This window comes from Aquarana catesbeiana, linkage group LG09, assembly GCF_042186555.1.
Source record: "Aquarana catesbeiana isolate 2022-GZ linkage group LG09, ASM4218655v1, whole genome shotgun sequence".
Classification (NCBI taxonomy): domain Eukaryota; kingdom Metazoa; phylum Chordata; class Amphibia; order Anura; family Ranidae; genus Aquarana; species Aquarana catesbeiana.
The window spans coordinates 282755535-282771865 of NC_133332.1; positions in this window are offsets into that span (position 1 = coordinate 282755535).

Consider the following 16331-nt stretch of genomic DNA (forward strand, 5'->3'; position numbering starts at 1 on the left):
GTGGTGGCAGCAGTCAGCAGGTGGAGGTGGCAGCAGAACCGGCTGGTGGCAGATGAGATGGCACTGAGATGAGACCTTGCTGGACTGAAGAGCTGTAGCAGGCTGGATGAGCAGGATGCAGGGTCAGATGAGCCAGGTCCATAATGGTCGGGCAGATCAGGCATAGACGGCAGACAACAGGATAGTCGGTCACATGCCAAGTCAGTAACGGGAGCTAGATCAGGTAAGAACAGATGGCAGAAGCAGAATCCATAGACAAGCCAGGGTCAGGGCTGGTAGCAGTCAAACGGAGGTCAGGAGTAGCGATGAGCTGAACAACCCTTGTTCGGTTCGCACCAGAACTTGCGAACAGGCAAAAAATTCGTTCGAACACGTGAACACCATTAAAGTCTATGGGACACGAACATGAATAATCAAAAGTGCTAATTTTAAAGGCTTATATGCAAGTTATTGTCATAAAAAGTGTTTGGGGACCTGGGTCCTGCCCCAGGGGACATGGATCAATGCAAAAAAAAGTTTTAAAATCGGACGTTTTTTCGGGAGCAGTGATTTTAATAATGCTTAAAGTGAAACAATAAAAGTGTAATATTCCTTTAATTTTCGTACCTGGGGGGTGTCTATAGTATGTCTGTAAAGGGGCGCATGTTTCCCGTGTTTAGAACAGTCTGACAGCAAAATGACATTTCAAAGGAAAAAAGTCATTTAAAAAACTACTCGCGGCTATTAATGAATTGCCGGTCTGACAATACACATAAAAGTTCATTGATAAAAATGGCATGGGAATTTCCCACAGGGGAACCCTGAACCAAAATTAAAAAAAAAAAATGATGTGGGGGTCCCCCTAAATTCCATACCAGGCCCTTCAGGTCTGGTATGGATATTAAGGGGAATCCCGGCCAAAATTAATTTTAAAAAAATGGCATGAGGTCCCCCCAAAAATCCAAACCAGACCCTTATCCGAGCACGCAACCTGGCAGGCTGCAGAAAAAGAGGTGGGGACGAGAGAGAGCCCCCCTCCTGAACCGTACCAGGCCACATGCCCTCAACATTGCGAGGGTGCTTTTGGGTATCCCACCAAAGCACCTTGTCCCCATGTTGATGAGGACAAGGGCCTCATCCCCACAACCCTTGGCTGGTGGTTGTTGGGATCTGCAGGCAGGGACAAGGGAAGGGGGCGGGGTTACGTAATGGGTGACCCGCCCCCTTCTGACGTCACAGGGAATGCCACAGGGAAGTCCTGTCAAGTCCCCGTGCGTCAGAGGGGGACAGGGTCACCGGGTGGCCCCGCCCCCCCCGTTATTTAACCACTTCAGCCCCGGAAGGATTTACCCCCTTCCTGACCAGAGCACTTTTTACAATTTGGCACTGCGTCGCTTTAACTGCTAATTGCGCAGTCATGCAATGCTGTACCCAAACGAAATTTGCGTCCTTTTCTTCCCACAAATGGAGCTTTCTTTTGATGGTATTTGATCACCTCTGCCGTTTTTATTTTTTGCGCTATACACGGAAAAAGACCGAAAATTTTGAAAAAAATTGATATTTTCTACTTTTTGTTCTAAAAAAAATCCAATAAACTCAATTTTAGTCATACATTTAGGCCAAAATGTATTCAGCCACATGTCTTTGGTAAAAAAAAGGTCAATAAGTGTATATTTATTGGTTTGCGCAAAAGTTATAGCGCCTTCAAACTAGGGTACATTTTCTGGAATTTACACAGCCTTTAATTTATGACTGCCTATGTCGTTTCTTGAGGTGCTAAAATGCCTTTAGGATTTCTAAGGGCGTACATTTTTGATTTTACTCCTCACTACCTATCACAGTTTTGAATGCCATAAAATGCCCAGATGGCACAAACCCCCCCAAATGACCCCATTTTGGAAAGTAGACACCCCAAGCTATTTGCTTTAAGGCATGTTGAGTCCATGGAATGTTTTATATTTTGACACAAGTTGCGGGAAAGTGACAATTTTTTTTTTTTTGCACAAAGTTGTCACTAAATGATATATTGCTCACACAGGCCATGGGCATATGTGGAATTGCACCCCAAAATACATTTAGCTGCTTCTCCTGAGTATGGGGATACCACATGTGTGGGACTTTTTAGGAGCCTAGCCGCGTACGGGGCCCTGAAAACCAATCACCGCCTTCAGGATTTCTAAGGGCGTGAATTTTTGATTTCACTCTTCACTGCCTATCACAGTTTCGGAGGCCATGGAATGCCCAGGTGGCACAAACCCCCCCCCAAATGACCCCATTTTGGAAAGTAGACACCCCAAGCTATTTGCTGAGAGGCATGGTGAGTATTTTGCAGCTCTCATTTGTTTTTGAAAATAAAGAAAGCCAAGAAAAAAAATTTTTTTTTTCTTTTTTCAATTTTCAAAACTTTGTGACAAAAAGTGAGGTCTGCAAAATACTCACTATACCTCTCAGCAAATAGCTTGGGATGTCTACTTTCCAAAATGGGGTCATTTGGGGGGGGTTTGTGCCACCTGGGCATTCCATGGCCTCTGAAACTGTGATAGGCAGTGAAGAGTGAAATCAAAAATTTACGCCCTTAGAAAGCCTGAAGGCGGCGCTTGGTCTTCGGGGTCCCGTACGCGGCTAGGCTCCCAAAAAGTCCCACACATGTGGTATCCCCGTACTCAGGAGAAGCAGCAGAATGTATTTTGGGGTGTAATTTCACATATTCCCATGGCATATTTGAGCAATATATCATTTAGTGACAACTTTGTGCAAAAAAAAAAAAATTAAAAAAAATTGTCTCTTTCCCGCAACTTGTGTCACAATATAAAATATTCCATGGACTCGACATGCCTCTCAGCAAATAGCTTGGGGTGTCTACTTTCCAAAATGGGGTCATTTGGGGGGGTTTTGAACTGTCCTGGCATTTTATGCACAACATTTAGAAGCTTATGTCACACATAACCCACTCTTCTAACCACTTGAATACAAAGCCCTTTCTGACACTTTTTGATTACATGAAAAAATTATTTTTTTTGCAAGAAAATTACTTTGAACCCCCACATATTATATATTTTTTTAAAGCAAATGCCCTACAGATTAAAATGGTGGGTGTTTCATTTTTTTTTTCACACAGTATTTGCGCAGCGATTTTTCAAACGTATTTTTTGGGGAAAAAACACACTTTTTTAAATTTTAATGCACTAAAACACACTATATTGCCCAAATGTTTGATGAAATAAAAAAGATGATCTTAGGCCGAGTACATGGATACCAAACATGACATGCTTTAAAATTGCGCACAAACGTGCAGTGGCGACAAACTAAATACATTTTTAAAAGCCTTTAAAAGCCTTTACAGGTTACCACTTTAGATTTACAGAGGAGGTCTACTGCTAAAATTACTGCCCTCGATATGACCTTCGTGGTGATACCTCACATGCATGGTGCAATTGCTGTTTACATTTGACGCCAGACCGACGCTTGCATTCGCCTTAGCGCAAGAGCAGGGGGGACAGGGGTGCTTTTTTTTTTTTTTTTTTTTCTTTATTTTTTTTTGCTTTTTTATCTTATTTTTAAACTGTTCCTTTCATATTTTTTTTTTTAATCATTTTTATTGTTATCTCAGGGAATGTAAATATCCCCTATCATAGCAATAGGTGGTGACAGGTACTCTTTTTTGAAAAAATTGGGGTCTATTAGACCCTAGATTTCTCCTCTGCCCTCAAAGCATCTGACCACACCAAGATCGGTGTGATAAAATGCTTTCCCAATTTCCCAATGGCGCTGTTTACATCCGGCAAAATAAGTCATAAAATGCTCGTAGCTTCCTGTTTCTTAGGCCATAGAGATGTTTGGAGCCACTCTGGTCTCTGATCAGCTCTATGATCAGCTGGCTGAATCACCGGCTGCATTCTCAGGTTCCCTGTTGAGACAGGAGAGCCAGAGAAAAACACGGAAGACGGGGGGGGGGGCATTCCCTCCCACTGTTTGTAAAAGCAGTCTAGAGGCTAATTAGCCACTAGGATTGCTTTTACATGAAAGCCGGCCGCTGGCTGAAAAGAATGATACCAAGATGATACCTAAACCTGTAGGCATCATTCTGGTATAACCACTCAAAGTCGTGAATGGCGTACCTGAAGACAAAAAAATGGTTAACAATAAAGCACAGTAAACGGTAAAGTATAAAAAATTGCAGACCTGAAAAACAAACATGATAAAACATAATAACAATAAAACATTGCAGAATAGAATACAGTAAAAAAGAGCAGAACAATAGAGAGAGAATAGAGAGAGAGAGAACAATAAAACGACAACTATTTTTTTTTATTTTATATTTTTGTATGTGTTTTTTTTTTTTACACTTTTTTTTGTAACTAACTTTTATAACTGTAACCGGTTCCAGGTTCGGGTCTCTCAAAATGTGATGGCATCTTGGGAGACCCTGTGAAAGTGTGTCCTAGTCTGTGCAATGCTGTACCCTACGCTAATACTCAACTAGTGTATGGTAGCGTTCAAAACATTCACCAATGCAAAGACCAGGATTGTCAGGACAGGAGGGACAATAATAGCGGGTGTCACGTCTATATCCGCGCTTGCTGCAGACACAACATCTTTTTTGGGGGGGTTCATTGGGTAGGGGTACTCAGGAGAACATAAAGAAAATGCCTCTCATGCAGCCGACTGCATTTGGTTGGGGATGTGAATGGGGGAAGTACGGGCGCTGCAGAAGTGGTCGGTTCCCAATTAGGATTGGCGAATGCAGCAGGAAGGGCACTATGGGCACGACGGCCTGTGTTTGTCTTTTTGGTGGCAGCGGGACACTACTTGTGCTTGCCACCTCACCAGCTTGAACTGCACTTATGGGACTCGCCACGTCGTCGTGTTACTGCAGTGCTGGTTTGACTATGACCGGGGTGTACTAGGCCGCTGGTGCTTGCCAGTTCACCAAAACGCTACCAAAAAAACTGTTAGCGATCGCAGGGATCAGGCCTGACTCTGCGAACGCTGCAGTTATGTGTTTAGTGTTTTGTAAGTGACAGTGATCGATCGATACTGCACTTGGGTGGGCTGGGCCGGGCTGGACGGAGGGGCAAAACGCAGGTGCTAGCAGGTATCTGGGCTGATCCCACTAACACTGCATTTTTGGGAACCCTAAACTGCTGGGGACGCTAGTATAGATCTGATCGGATCAGGTATTGATCTGATCAGATACTATACCACTACGGGAGGTGTACGGTGCGTGCGTGGGTGTTAGCGCGACTGGCGCTAACCTGACGCTGCCTGGGTCTTGCCAGTTCACCAAAACGCTACCAAAAAAACTGTTAGCGATCGCAGGGATCAGGCCTGACTCTGCGAACGCTGCAGTTATGTGTTTAGTGTTTTGTAAGTGACAGTGATCGATCGATACTGCACTTGGGTGGGCTGGGCTGGGCGGAGGGGCAAAACGCAGGTGCTAGCAGGTATCTGGGCTGATCCCGCTAACACTGCGTTTTTGGGAACCCTAAACTGCTGGGGACGCTAGTATAGATCTGATCGGATCAGATATTGATGCATTCAGATACTATACCACTAAGGGAGGATACGGTGCGTGCGTGGGTGTTAGCGCGACCGGCGCTAACCTGACGCTGCCTGGGGCTGGTGCTTGCCAGTTCACCAAAACGCTACCAAAAAAACTGTTAGCGATCGCAGGGATCAGGCCTGACTCTGCGAACGCTGCAGTTATGTGTTTAGTGTTTTGTAAGTGACAGTGATCGATCGATACTGCACTTGGGTGGGCTGGGCTGGGCGGAGGGGCAAAACGCAGGTGCTAGCAGGTATCTGGGCTGATCCCGCTAACACTGCATTTTTGGGAACCCTAAACTGCTGGGGACGCCAGTATAGATCTGATCGGATCAGATATTGATCCGATCAGATACTATACCACTAAGGGAGGCGTATGCTGCGTGCGTGGGTGTTAGCGGTACTGGCGCTAATCTGACGCTGCCTGGGGCGACGCATATCACCGCCGGGCGATCAGGGGGCTAAACCTTTATTCGGTAATAAACGGCGGGTGCCCTGACACTATGAAAAATAAACGAACTAACCAGCGTCACCCGTAACGGTTATACGGTGATCAGTGGTGAAAGGGTTAACTAGGGGGCAATCAAGGGGTTAAAACATTTATTAGGTAGTATATGGGGGTCCCTGTCGCTATAAAATGCTGACGGCGAACCTAAATATTTACGTTCCTAACTAGTGTCACCAGTGACACTAATACAGCGATCAGAAAAATGATCGCTTAGCGACACTGGTGACAGGGGGTGATCAAGGGGTTAAAACTTTATTAGGGGGGGTTAGGGGGGTACCCTAGACCTAAAGGGGGGTAACACTCACTGTCCTACCACAGTAACTGTCACTAACTGACACCATGCAGTAATCAGAAAAAAAAAAAAAATACTGCTTGGTGTCAGTGTTACAGGGAGGGGGGAGGGGTGATTGGGGGGGGGATCGGGGGTGTAAAGTATGCCTGGCATGTTCTACTGTGTGTGTGTGTGTGTGTGTGTGTTGGTGCACTTACATGTCTTCTCTCCTCGGCGCTAGAACGGAAACTGCCGAGCCGAGGAGAGATGACATCACATCCTCTGCCTGTGTGTACTATACACAGGCAGGGGATGTTCCTCATTGGCTGGGAGCGATCGCGAGGGGGGGCCACGATCGGATGGTCTCCCTCTCGTCTCTCATCGCTCCTAGCCAAATGCCGACCGCCGCTGGCACCGGGGGGGGGGGTCCGATAGGACCCCCCGCCCGCGGGAAGGCAATCACGTATGGGTACGTGATTTTGCCTGCCCGTGCCATTCTGCTCACGTATATATGCGTGAGGCGGTCGGCAAGTGGTTAAGAACCGTCAGAAGAGGAGAAGCATCACACAATGGGAGCCTCCCTCCATGCCATCATGGATGCGGAGCGGCCCAAGGAGAAGAAGGGAAGAAGACGCCGCAGATGAAGATGCAGAACAAGAACACCGGAGGAAGAACCAGAAGAACCAAAAGAACCAGAAGAAGAAGAAGATGGAGGAAGAAACCGAAGGAAGATAGAAGATAGAAGAAAGAAGAAAGAAGAAGCATTTAACCACTTGCTGACTGCCGCACGATGATGTACGTCAGCAGAATGGCACGGGCAGGCATAAGGAATTACCTGTACATCCTTGCCTGCCCGTGGGCAGGGGGGTCCAATCGGACCCCCCCGGTGCCTGCGGCGGTCAGATTCTCATCGGGGTGATCAAAGGTGAGGGGGAGGCCCCTCATACCTGGCTCCCCCTCACGATCGATCCTGGCGAATGAAATGCTTCCTCGGCTTCTGTAATGTAAACAAAAGTGGAGGAAGTGATGTCATCTGTCCTCGAGCCGGTCTTTTTGTTCCAGCGCTGAGGAGAGAAGTAAGTTTGCACAACACTACACTTCCAGTAGAACACGCAGGCACACTTTTCACCCCCCCATCACCCCCCAGTCACCCCCCGATCACCCCCCGTCACAGTGACACCAAAAGCAGTTTTTTTTTTCTGATTATTGCATTGGTGTCATTTGTGACAGTTATAAGTGGTAGGGCAGTTAGGGTTAGCCCCCTTTAGGTCTAGGTTACCCCCCTAACCCCCCTAATAAAGTTTTAACCCCGTGATCACCCCCAGTCGCCAGTGTCACTAAGTGATCGTTTTTCTGATCGCTGTATTAGTGACACAGGTGACGCTAGTTAGGGAGTTAAGTATATAGGTTCACCATCAGTGTTTTATAGTGACAGGGACCCCCATATACTACCTAGTAAAGGTTTTAACCCCCTGATTGCCCCCTAGTTAACCCTTTCACCAGTGATCACCGTATAACTGTTACGGGTGACGCTGGTTAGTTAGTTTGTTTTTTATAGTTTATTATAGTTTCAGGGCACCCGCCGCTTATTACCTTATAAAGCTTTAACCCCCTAATCGCCCGGCGGTGATATAAGTTAAGTTTTAGGGTCAGATAAGGTCTGCGTCACCCCAGGCAGTGTTAGGTTAGTGCCAGTACCGCTAACACCCACGCACGCAGCATACACCTCCCTTAGTGGTATAGTATCTGAACTAATCAATATCTGATCCAATCAGATCTATACTAGCGTCCCCAGCAGTTTAGGGTCCCCAAAAACGCAGTGTTAGTTGGAACAGCCCAGATACCTGATAGCACCTGCGTTTTGCCCCTCGGTCCAGCCCAGCCCAGCCCAGCCCACCCAAGTGCAGTATCGATCGATCGCTGACACTCACAAAACACCAAGCACACATAACTGCAGCGTTCACAGAGTCAGGCCTGATCCCTGCGATCGCTAACAGTTTTTTGGTAGCATTTTGATACAGTTGCTGACAGTCAGGAGCTTTTTTGCCTGTGAGTCTGACTAGTGTACCCCTAAATTTAGAGCCCAAAATGGCAAATCGAAGGTACACTAGTGAAGAGGCCTACACGTTTCTGAGCATGACAGTGAAGAGGAAGTCACTCATCTGTTAGATTCAGGCTCAGAATACAATCCTGTAGACGACAGCGGCTCCATGACAGATAGCTCTGACGACGGATTTGTGGTCCCTGCCAAGGTCAGGCATACCAGACCTCAAACTTTTTCTTCTGTCCTTGATGTGCAAGAACCGCAGGGCTCTCGTATGGAGCAGAGCAGTACTAGTGTCGCTATTCCTTCTGGTGAACTGGCAAGTACCAGCGGCCTAGTACACCCTGATCGTACATCCAGCACTGCAGTATCACGTGGTGACGTGGCGAGTCCCATAAGTGCAGTTCAAGCTGGTGAGGTGGCAAGCACAAGTAGTGTCCCGCTGCCACCAAGAAGACGAACACAGGCCCGTCGTGCCCATAGTGCCCTTCCTGCTGCATTCGCCAATCCTAATTGGGAGACCACCACTTCTGTAGCACCCGTACTTCCCCCATTCACTGGCCAGCTCGAAATTCAGGTGGAAACAGTTGATTTTACGCCACTTGATTTTTATTCACTGTTTTTCACCGAAGATCTCTATAGATCTATTCTGGACCAAAGCAATGTATACGCTATTCAACACATCGCCACTATTCCCCAGTCCTCCCTTGCCAGAGATTGGAGACCAATTACGGTCTCCGAATTTAAGATCTTTCTGGGCCTTTCCCTCAACATGGGCATAACTAAAAAGAGTGAGTTGCGGTCATATTGGTCCACTGACCCAAATCACCATATGCCCTTGTTCTCTGCCTCCATGACCAGGGCACGATACGAGCAGATCTTGCGGTTCATGCACTTCAACAACAATGAACTCTGTCGCCCTCGTGGAGACCCTGGATACGATCAGCTCTACAAAATTTGGCCCCTCGTAAACCACTTCAACCAACGTTTTGCAAACTTGTTTACTCCCCATAAAGTTGTCTGCATTGATGAGTCCCTGATTAAATTTTCTGGCCGCTCGTCATTAGGGATGAGCTGAACACCCCCCCGGTTCGGTTCGCACCAGAACCTGCGAACGGACCGAAAATTCGCACGAACGTTAGATCCCCATTGACGTCTATGGGACTCGAATGTTCAAAATCAAAAGTGCTCATTTTAAAGGCTAATTTGCATGGTATTGTCCTAAAAAGGGTTTGGGGACCCGGGTCCTGCCCCAGGGGACATGTATCAATGCAAAAAAAACTTTTAAAAACGGCCGTTTTTTTCGGGAGCAGTGATTTTAATGATGCTTAAAGTAAAAAAAAAAAGTGAAGTATTCCTTTAAATATCGTACCTGGGGGGTGTCTATAGTATGCCTGTAAAGTGGTGTGTGTTTCCTGTGCTTAGAACAGTCCCTGCACAAAATGGAAAAAAGTCATTTAAAACTGCTTGCGGCTTTAATGTAATGTCGGGTCCTGGCAATATGGATGAAAATCAGTGAGACAAACGGCATGGGTACCCCCCAGTCCATTACCAGGCCCTTTGGGTCTTGTATGGATATTAAGGGGAACCACGCACCCAAATTAAAAAAGGAACAGCAGTATACAGGCGCTGCAAACAAGATAGGGACTGTAGGTTTGTTGTTAAGTAGAATCTGTTTGTAATTTTGATCTGGTACATTTTTAACGTGTTTAGCTCCAGCCAAAAAATCTATTTTAAGCTTTTTGGAAAACATAGGGAAGGGTTATCACCCCTGTGACATTTGTTTTGCTGCCTGTGCTCCTCTTCAGAAGATTTCACCTCACTTTTTGTCCCAATGACAAATGTTTTTTGAAAATTTGGGTTTTTTTGTGAAACAAGGGTTGGTGATAAAGCATCAGTGGAAAGGAGAAATCTTTTTCCCATATTAACTCTTACAGGAGAGAATTTCCCTTCCTAGGGGTAGATTTCATCTCACTACCTGTTGTCTCCTTCTGTTTGCAAGTAGGAGTCGTTTGTAAGTTGGATGTTTGAAAGTAGGGGCCTGCCCTATATACTCAGCAGAAATTTGGGCCTTAGGTGTTGTTGTGGCCACAACACTGTAAGCCCTCACAGGGCCCTCCTGTGAAATATTAGATCAAGAATTGTAATTACATGCCCAACAGGGGCAGAAAAATTGGGCCTTTGGTGGTGGTGGTGGTGCTGGTACCACAACACTGTAAGTCCTCACTCGCTCTTGGTGGGCACAGAAACGGGCCCTGCTGTGAAATATTAGACCAAGAATTGTAATCACATGCCCCTGTTGAACAGGGGCTGAAACATTGGGCCTTAGGCACTGGTGCTGGTGCCACAACACTGCAACCCCTCACAGATACTCTAGTTGGAACGCAGGAACGAGCCCTGCTGCAAAGTATTGCATCAAAAATTGTAATTACACTCCCCTGTTAAACAGGGGCTGAAAAATTGGGCCTTAGGCACTGGTGGCAGTGCCCAGAACCAAAAATGTTCTTACAAGCTATCAGCGTGATCATTGAGGAGGAAGAGGATAATTACTCAGGATAGTCACTCAGCATAGGCAGTCTTTGAAGGGATCTGAGATTTTAAAAAAAAATTATTCGGTTACATCAGCATCAGGTGCTTGGCAGCTGGTGGTGATCCAAGACTGATTCATTTTTATGAAAGTCAGTCAATCGACCGAGATGGTGGACAGACGCACCCTGTGATCGGTTACAAAGCCTCCAGCAGCACTGAATGTGCGTTCCGAAAGAACGCTGGACGCAGGACAGGCCAGTAGCTCAATTGCATACTGTGCAAGCTCTGGCCAGTGATCCATCCTCAAGACCCAGTAACCCAGAGAATTTTCGGTGGGAAAGGTGTCCAAGTCAGATCTAGCCCCTAGGTATTCCTGCACCATGCAAAACAGACGCTGGCGATGGTTGCTGGAACCGATCATACCTTGGGGCTGCGGACTAAAAAATTGTCTGAACGCATCGGTCAGATGGTTACCTTCTCCACCACTCCTTCTTTGACTGACCGAAGCCTCAGCAACACGTTGTCCAGAAACAGGAGTTTGTAACCTCCCAGTCTCTGGGAACGCGTTGCACAGACCATTCTGCAAGGCCTCCTGAAGATGTTTTATCCTCTGCTCCCTCTGCGATGGCAAGATAACCTTACCCTTGTAACGTGGATCAAGGAGAGTTGGTCCTTCTCCTTGATACCACGAATACGAGAATCCTTACGCAGACTTTGCAGGATCAGGGAGGCCATGCAGCGTAGGTTTGAGGCATTCGGTCCGGAGTCCTCTGGGTCACTAAGGACGACATAGTCCGCAGCCTCCTCCTCCCAGCCACGTACAAGTCCATGTGTTTCTTGGGACTGATCCCTTAAAGACTGCTGCTGATGCTGAGTGCCAGGCTCCACCTCCATACTGACACAATCCTCCTCCTCCTCGTCCTCTTCCTGTGTGATCGGCGGGCACGCAGGAACACTGTTTGGATAAAGGGGGCCTTGGGAGCTAAGGAAGTCCTCCTCTTCCTGCCTCTGTTCTGCCTCAAGTGCCCTGTCCATTATTCCACGCAGCGTGTGTTCCAACATGTGGACAAGGGGGACAGTGTCACTGATGCATGCACTGTCACTGCTCACCATCCTCATGGCCTCCTCAAATGGTGACAGGACAGTGCATGCATAGCTCAACTGACCCTGTCCTGGTGCCATAGTCGCACAGGTACTCATTGATGGCCCTCTGCTGCGTGTGCAGCCACTGCAGCATGACCAACGTTGAGTTCCACCTGGTGGGCATGTCACAGATTAGGTGGTTCTTGGGCAAGTTAAACTCCTTTTGGAGGTCTGCCAGCCGAGCACTGGCATTATATGACCGGCGGAAATGCACACAGACTTTCCTGGCCTGCCTCAGGACATCCTGTAAGCCTGGGTAGGTGCCCAAGAACCGCTGCACCACCAAGTTAAGGACGTGAGCCAAGCAGGGCACATGGGTCATTTGTCCCTGTCGGAAGGTGGAGAGTAGGTTGGTGCCATTGTTGCAAACCACCATTCCTGCCTTAAGTTGGCGTGGCATCAACTACCTCTGAACCTGCCCCTGCAGAGCTGACAGAACCTCTGCCCCAGTGTGGCTCCTGTCCCCCAAGCACACCAGCTCAAGCACCGCATGGCATCTTTTGGCCTGCATACTTGCGTAGCCCCTTGAACGGCTACGGAGCACCGCTGGTTCCGAGGACAAAGCACAGGAAGAGGCCATGGAGGAAGAAGAAGAAGAGGGGGTGGAGGAGAGAGGTGTGTCACAATCATTAGTAGTGGCATTTTGGAAGCGTGGTGGCGGAATAACCTCCAACACTACTGCAACTTGTCCTGCATCCTTCCCAGCTGCCAGCAGAGTCACCCAATGCGCGGTGAAACTTAGGTAGCGTCCCTGTCCATGCCTGCTAGACCATGAGTCAGCGGTAATATACACCTTACCGCTGACCAACCTGTCCAGCGAGGCATGGACATTGCCTTCCACATGCCGGTAAAGAGCCGGTATCACCTTCTGTGAGAAGAAGTGGCGTTTGGGTACCTGCCACTGAGGAATCGCACATTCCACAAACTCACGGAAGGGGGCAGAGTCTACCAACTGAAAAGGCAGCAGTTGAAGTGCTAGCAATTTTGTCAAGCTAGCATTCAACCACTGGGCAGGTGGATGGCTGGGAGTGAACTTCTTTCGGCGGTGCAGCAGCTGGGGCAGGGAAATTTGCCTGGTACAATCTGACGTCTGTGTACCGAAATCAGATTTCCCACAAGTACTTGGCTGTGACACACCTAATTCTACACCTTCATTCCTCTCAGTGCAGGTCTCAGAGAGGACTGAAGGTATAGTGGGGTTGGAGATCTCAGCTGATGAGGAGCAAGGAGAGGTCCTCTTTGTTCTTTGGTGTGGGTCTTTTAGATATGCTTGCCAACGAACTGCATGGCAGGTCAACATATATCTGGTCAAGCATGTGGTGCCCAAGCGGGAGATGTTTTGGAGAGATACGTTTGAGACATATGTTGCAAATAGCAGTGGTGCGATCTGATGCACTCGTCTCAAAAACAGCCCACACCAAAGAAATTTTGGAATAACGCGCAGAGACAGCAGCGCCCTGCACATGCGGAGCTTTGGGGTGTGATGCAGTCAGTGTGCTGCCCTTAGGCTGGCCCCTGGAGGGCATCCTGCCTCGTTGGTGATGTGCCTCCTCCTCTCTCCTATCAGGCACCCACATTGAGTCAGTGACCTCATCATCCCCTCCCTCCACATCACTGGAGCAAACCTGGCAGTATGCTGCAGCAGGGGGAGCATGACTGCCAGATTGCTGTCCTTCTTGGGCACCCCCTCTGTCCATGCTCACGTTACTGCCTTCATCTAGCTCAGTATCATCATCAGAGCCTTCTAAACACTGGGCATCCTCCTGGAGCATGGGACTCCTCAGGAGGACATGGTGGGGCTAGGGAAGGAGTCACTGATGCCATTGAGCCGAGGGAAGAGGCCGCGTTGGCAGCTGCTTTGTCAGACAAAGTACCCTGAGCATGGGTGAGAGAGGATGAGGAGGATGAGAACGGCTTGGTCATCCACTCTACAAAGTCTTCCGCATGTTGCGGCTCAACACGGCCAGCTGCCGAAAAAAAGGCCAAGCGTGTCCCACGGCCACGTGCTGATGAGGATGAACCGTCTCCATAACCAGCACTGTTGCCTCTAGACACAGAGCCTGCTTGCCCCCTTTTATTGGCTTGCAACTGTCTGCCTCTCCATGTTGGCCTTCCAGACATACTAATGGCCTGTAGCTGCACTAAGCTGGGATATATATATATATGTATATATATATATATATATATATATATATATATATATATATATATATATATATATATATATATATATATATATATATATATGTGTATATATATGTATATATATATATATATATATATATATACATATATATATATATACATATATATATATATATACTGATACTGCAGCTAGCAAAATCAACTGCCTGCCTGTAGTATGAGAACATCACCAACCTTCTACAGGTATCTTTAGCTGAACACTGTGCAGAGCTTGCAAAAAACTAACTTGTAGCTTATTTAGCTGCCTGCGGTAGTGCTAGGATCAGGAAAACACCACCAACCTTCTACAGGTAGCTTTAGCTGAACACTGTGCAGAGCTCGCACTACACTAACTTGTAGTTTTAGCTGAACACTGTGAGGAGGACACACTACACTAACTTGCAGCTTTAGCTGAACAATGTTCAAGGACGCACTACACTAATTTGTAGCTTTAGCTGAACACTGTGCAGAGGTCGCACTACACTAACTTGTAGTTTTAGCTGAACACTGTTCAGAGGACGCACTGCACTAACTTGTAGCTTTAGCTGAACACTGTTCAAAGGACGCACTACACTAACTTGTAGCTTTAGCTGAACACTGTGCAGAGGTCGCACTACACTAACTTGTAGTTTTAGCTGAACACTGTTCAGAGGTCGCACTACACTAACTTGTAGTTTTAGCTGAACACTGTGCAGATGTCGCACTACACTAACTTGTAGTTTTAGCTGAACACTGTGAGGATGACGCACTACACTAACTTGTAGTTTTAGCTGAACACTGTTCAGAGGACGCACTACACTAACTTGTAGCTTTAGCTGAACACTGTGCAGAGGTCGCACTACACTAACTTGTAGTTTTAGCTGAACACTGTGAGGATGACGCACTACACTAACTTGTAGCTTTAGCTGAACACTGTGCAGAGGTCGCACTACACTAACTTGTAGTTTTAGCTGAACACTGTGAGAAGGATGCACTACACCAACTTGTAGCTTTAGCTGAACACTGTGCAGAGGTCACACTAAACTAACTTGTAGCTTTAGCTGAACACTGTGAGGAGGATGCACTACCCTAACTTGTAGCTTTAGCTGAACACTGTGCAGAGGTCACACTAAACTAACTTGTAGCTTTAGCTGAACACTGTGAGGAGGACGCACTACCCTAACTTGTAGCTTTAGCTGAACACTGTGCAGAGGTCACACTAAACTAACTTGTAGCTTTAGCTGAACACTGTGAGGAGGACGCACTACACTAACTTGTAGTTTTAGCTGAACACTGTTCAGAGGACGCACTACACTAACTTTTAGTTTTAGCTGAACACTGTGAGGAGGACGCACTACACTAACTTGTAGCTTTAGCTGAACACTGTGCAGAGGTCGCACTACACTAACTTGTAGTTTTAGCTGAACATTGTTCAGAGGACACACTACACTAACTTGTAGCTTTAGCTGAACACTGTTCAAAGGATGCAGTACACTAACTTGTAGCTTTAGCTGAACACTGTGCAGAGGTCGCACTACACTAACTTGTAGTTTTAGCTGAATACTGTTCAGAGGACGTACTACACTAACTTGTAGCTTTAGCTGAACACTGTGCAGAGGTCGCAGTACACTAACTTGTAGTTTTAGCTGAACACTGTGAGGATGACGCACTACACTAACTTGTAGCTTTAACTGAACACTGTGCAGAGGTCGCACTACACTAACTTGTAGTTTTAGCTGAACACTGTGCAGAGGTCACACTAAACTAACATGTAGCTTTAGCTGAACACTGTGAGGAGGACGCACTACCCTAACTTGTAGTTTTAGCTGAACACTGTGAGGATGACGCACTACATTAACTTGCAGCTTTAGCTGAACACTGTGAGGAGGATGCACTACACCAACTTGTAGCTTTAGCTGAACACTGTGAGGAGGACGCACTACCCTAACTTGTAGCTTTAGCTGAACACTGTGCAGAGGTCACACTAAACTAACTTGTAGCTTTAGCTGAACACTGTGAGGAGGATGCACTACCCTAACTTGTAGCTTTAGCTGAACACTGTGCTGAGGTCACACTAAACTAACTTGTAGCTTTAGCTGAACACTGTGAGGAGGACGCACTACCCTAACTTGTAGCTTTAGCTGAACACT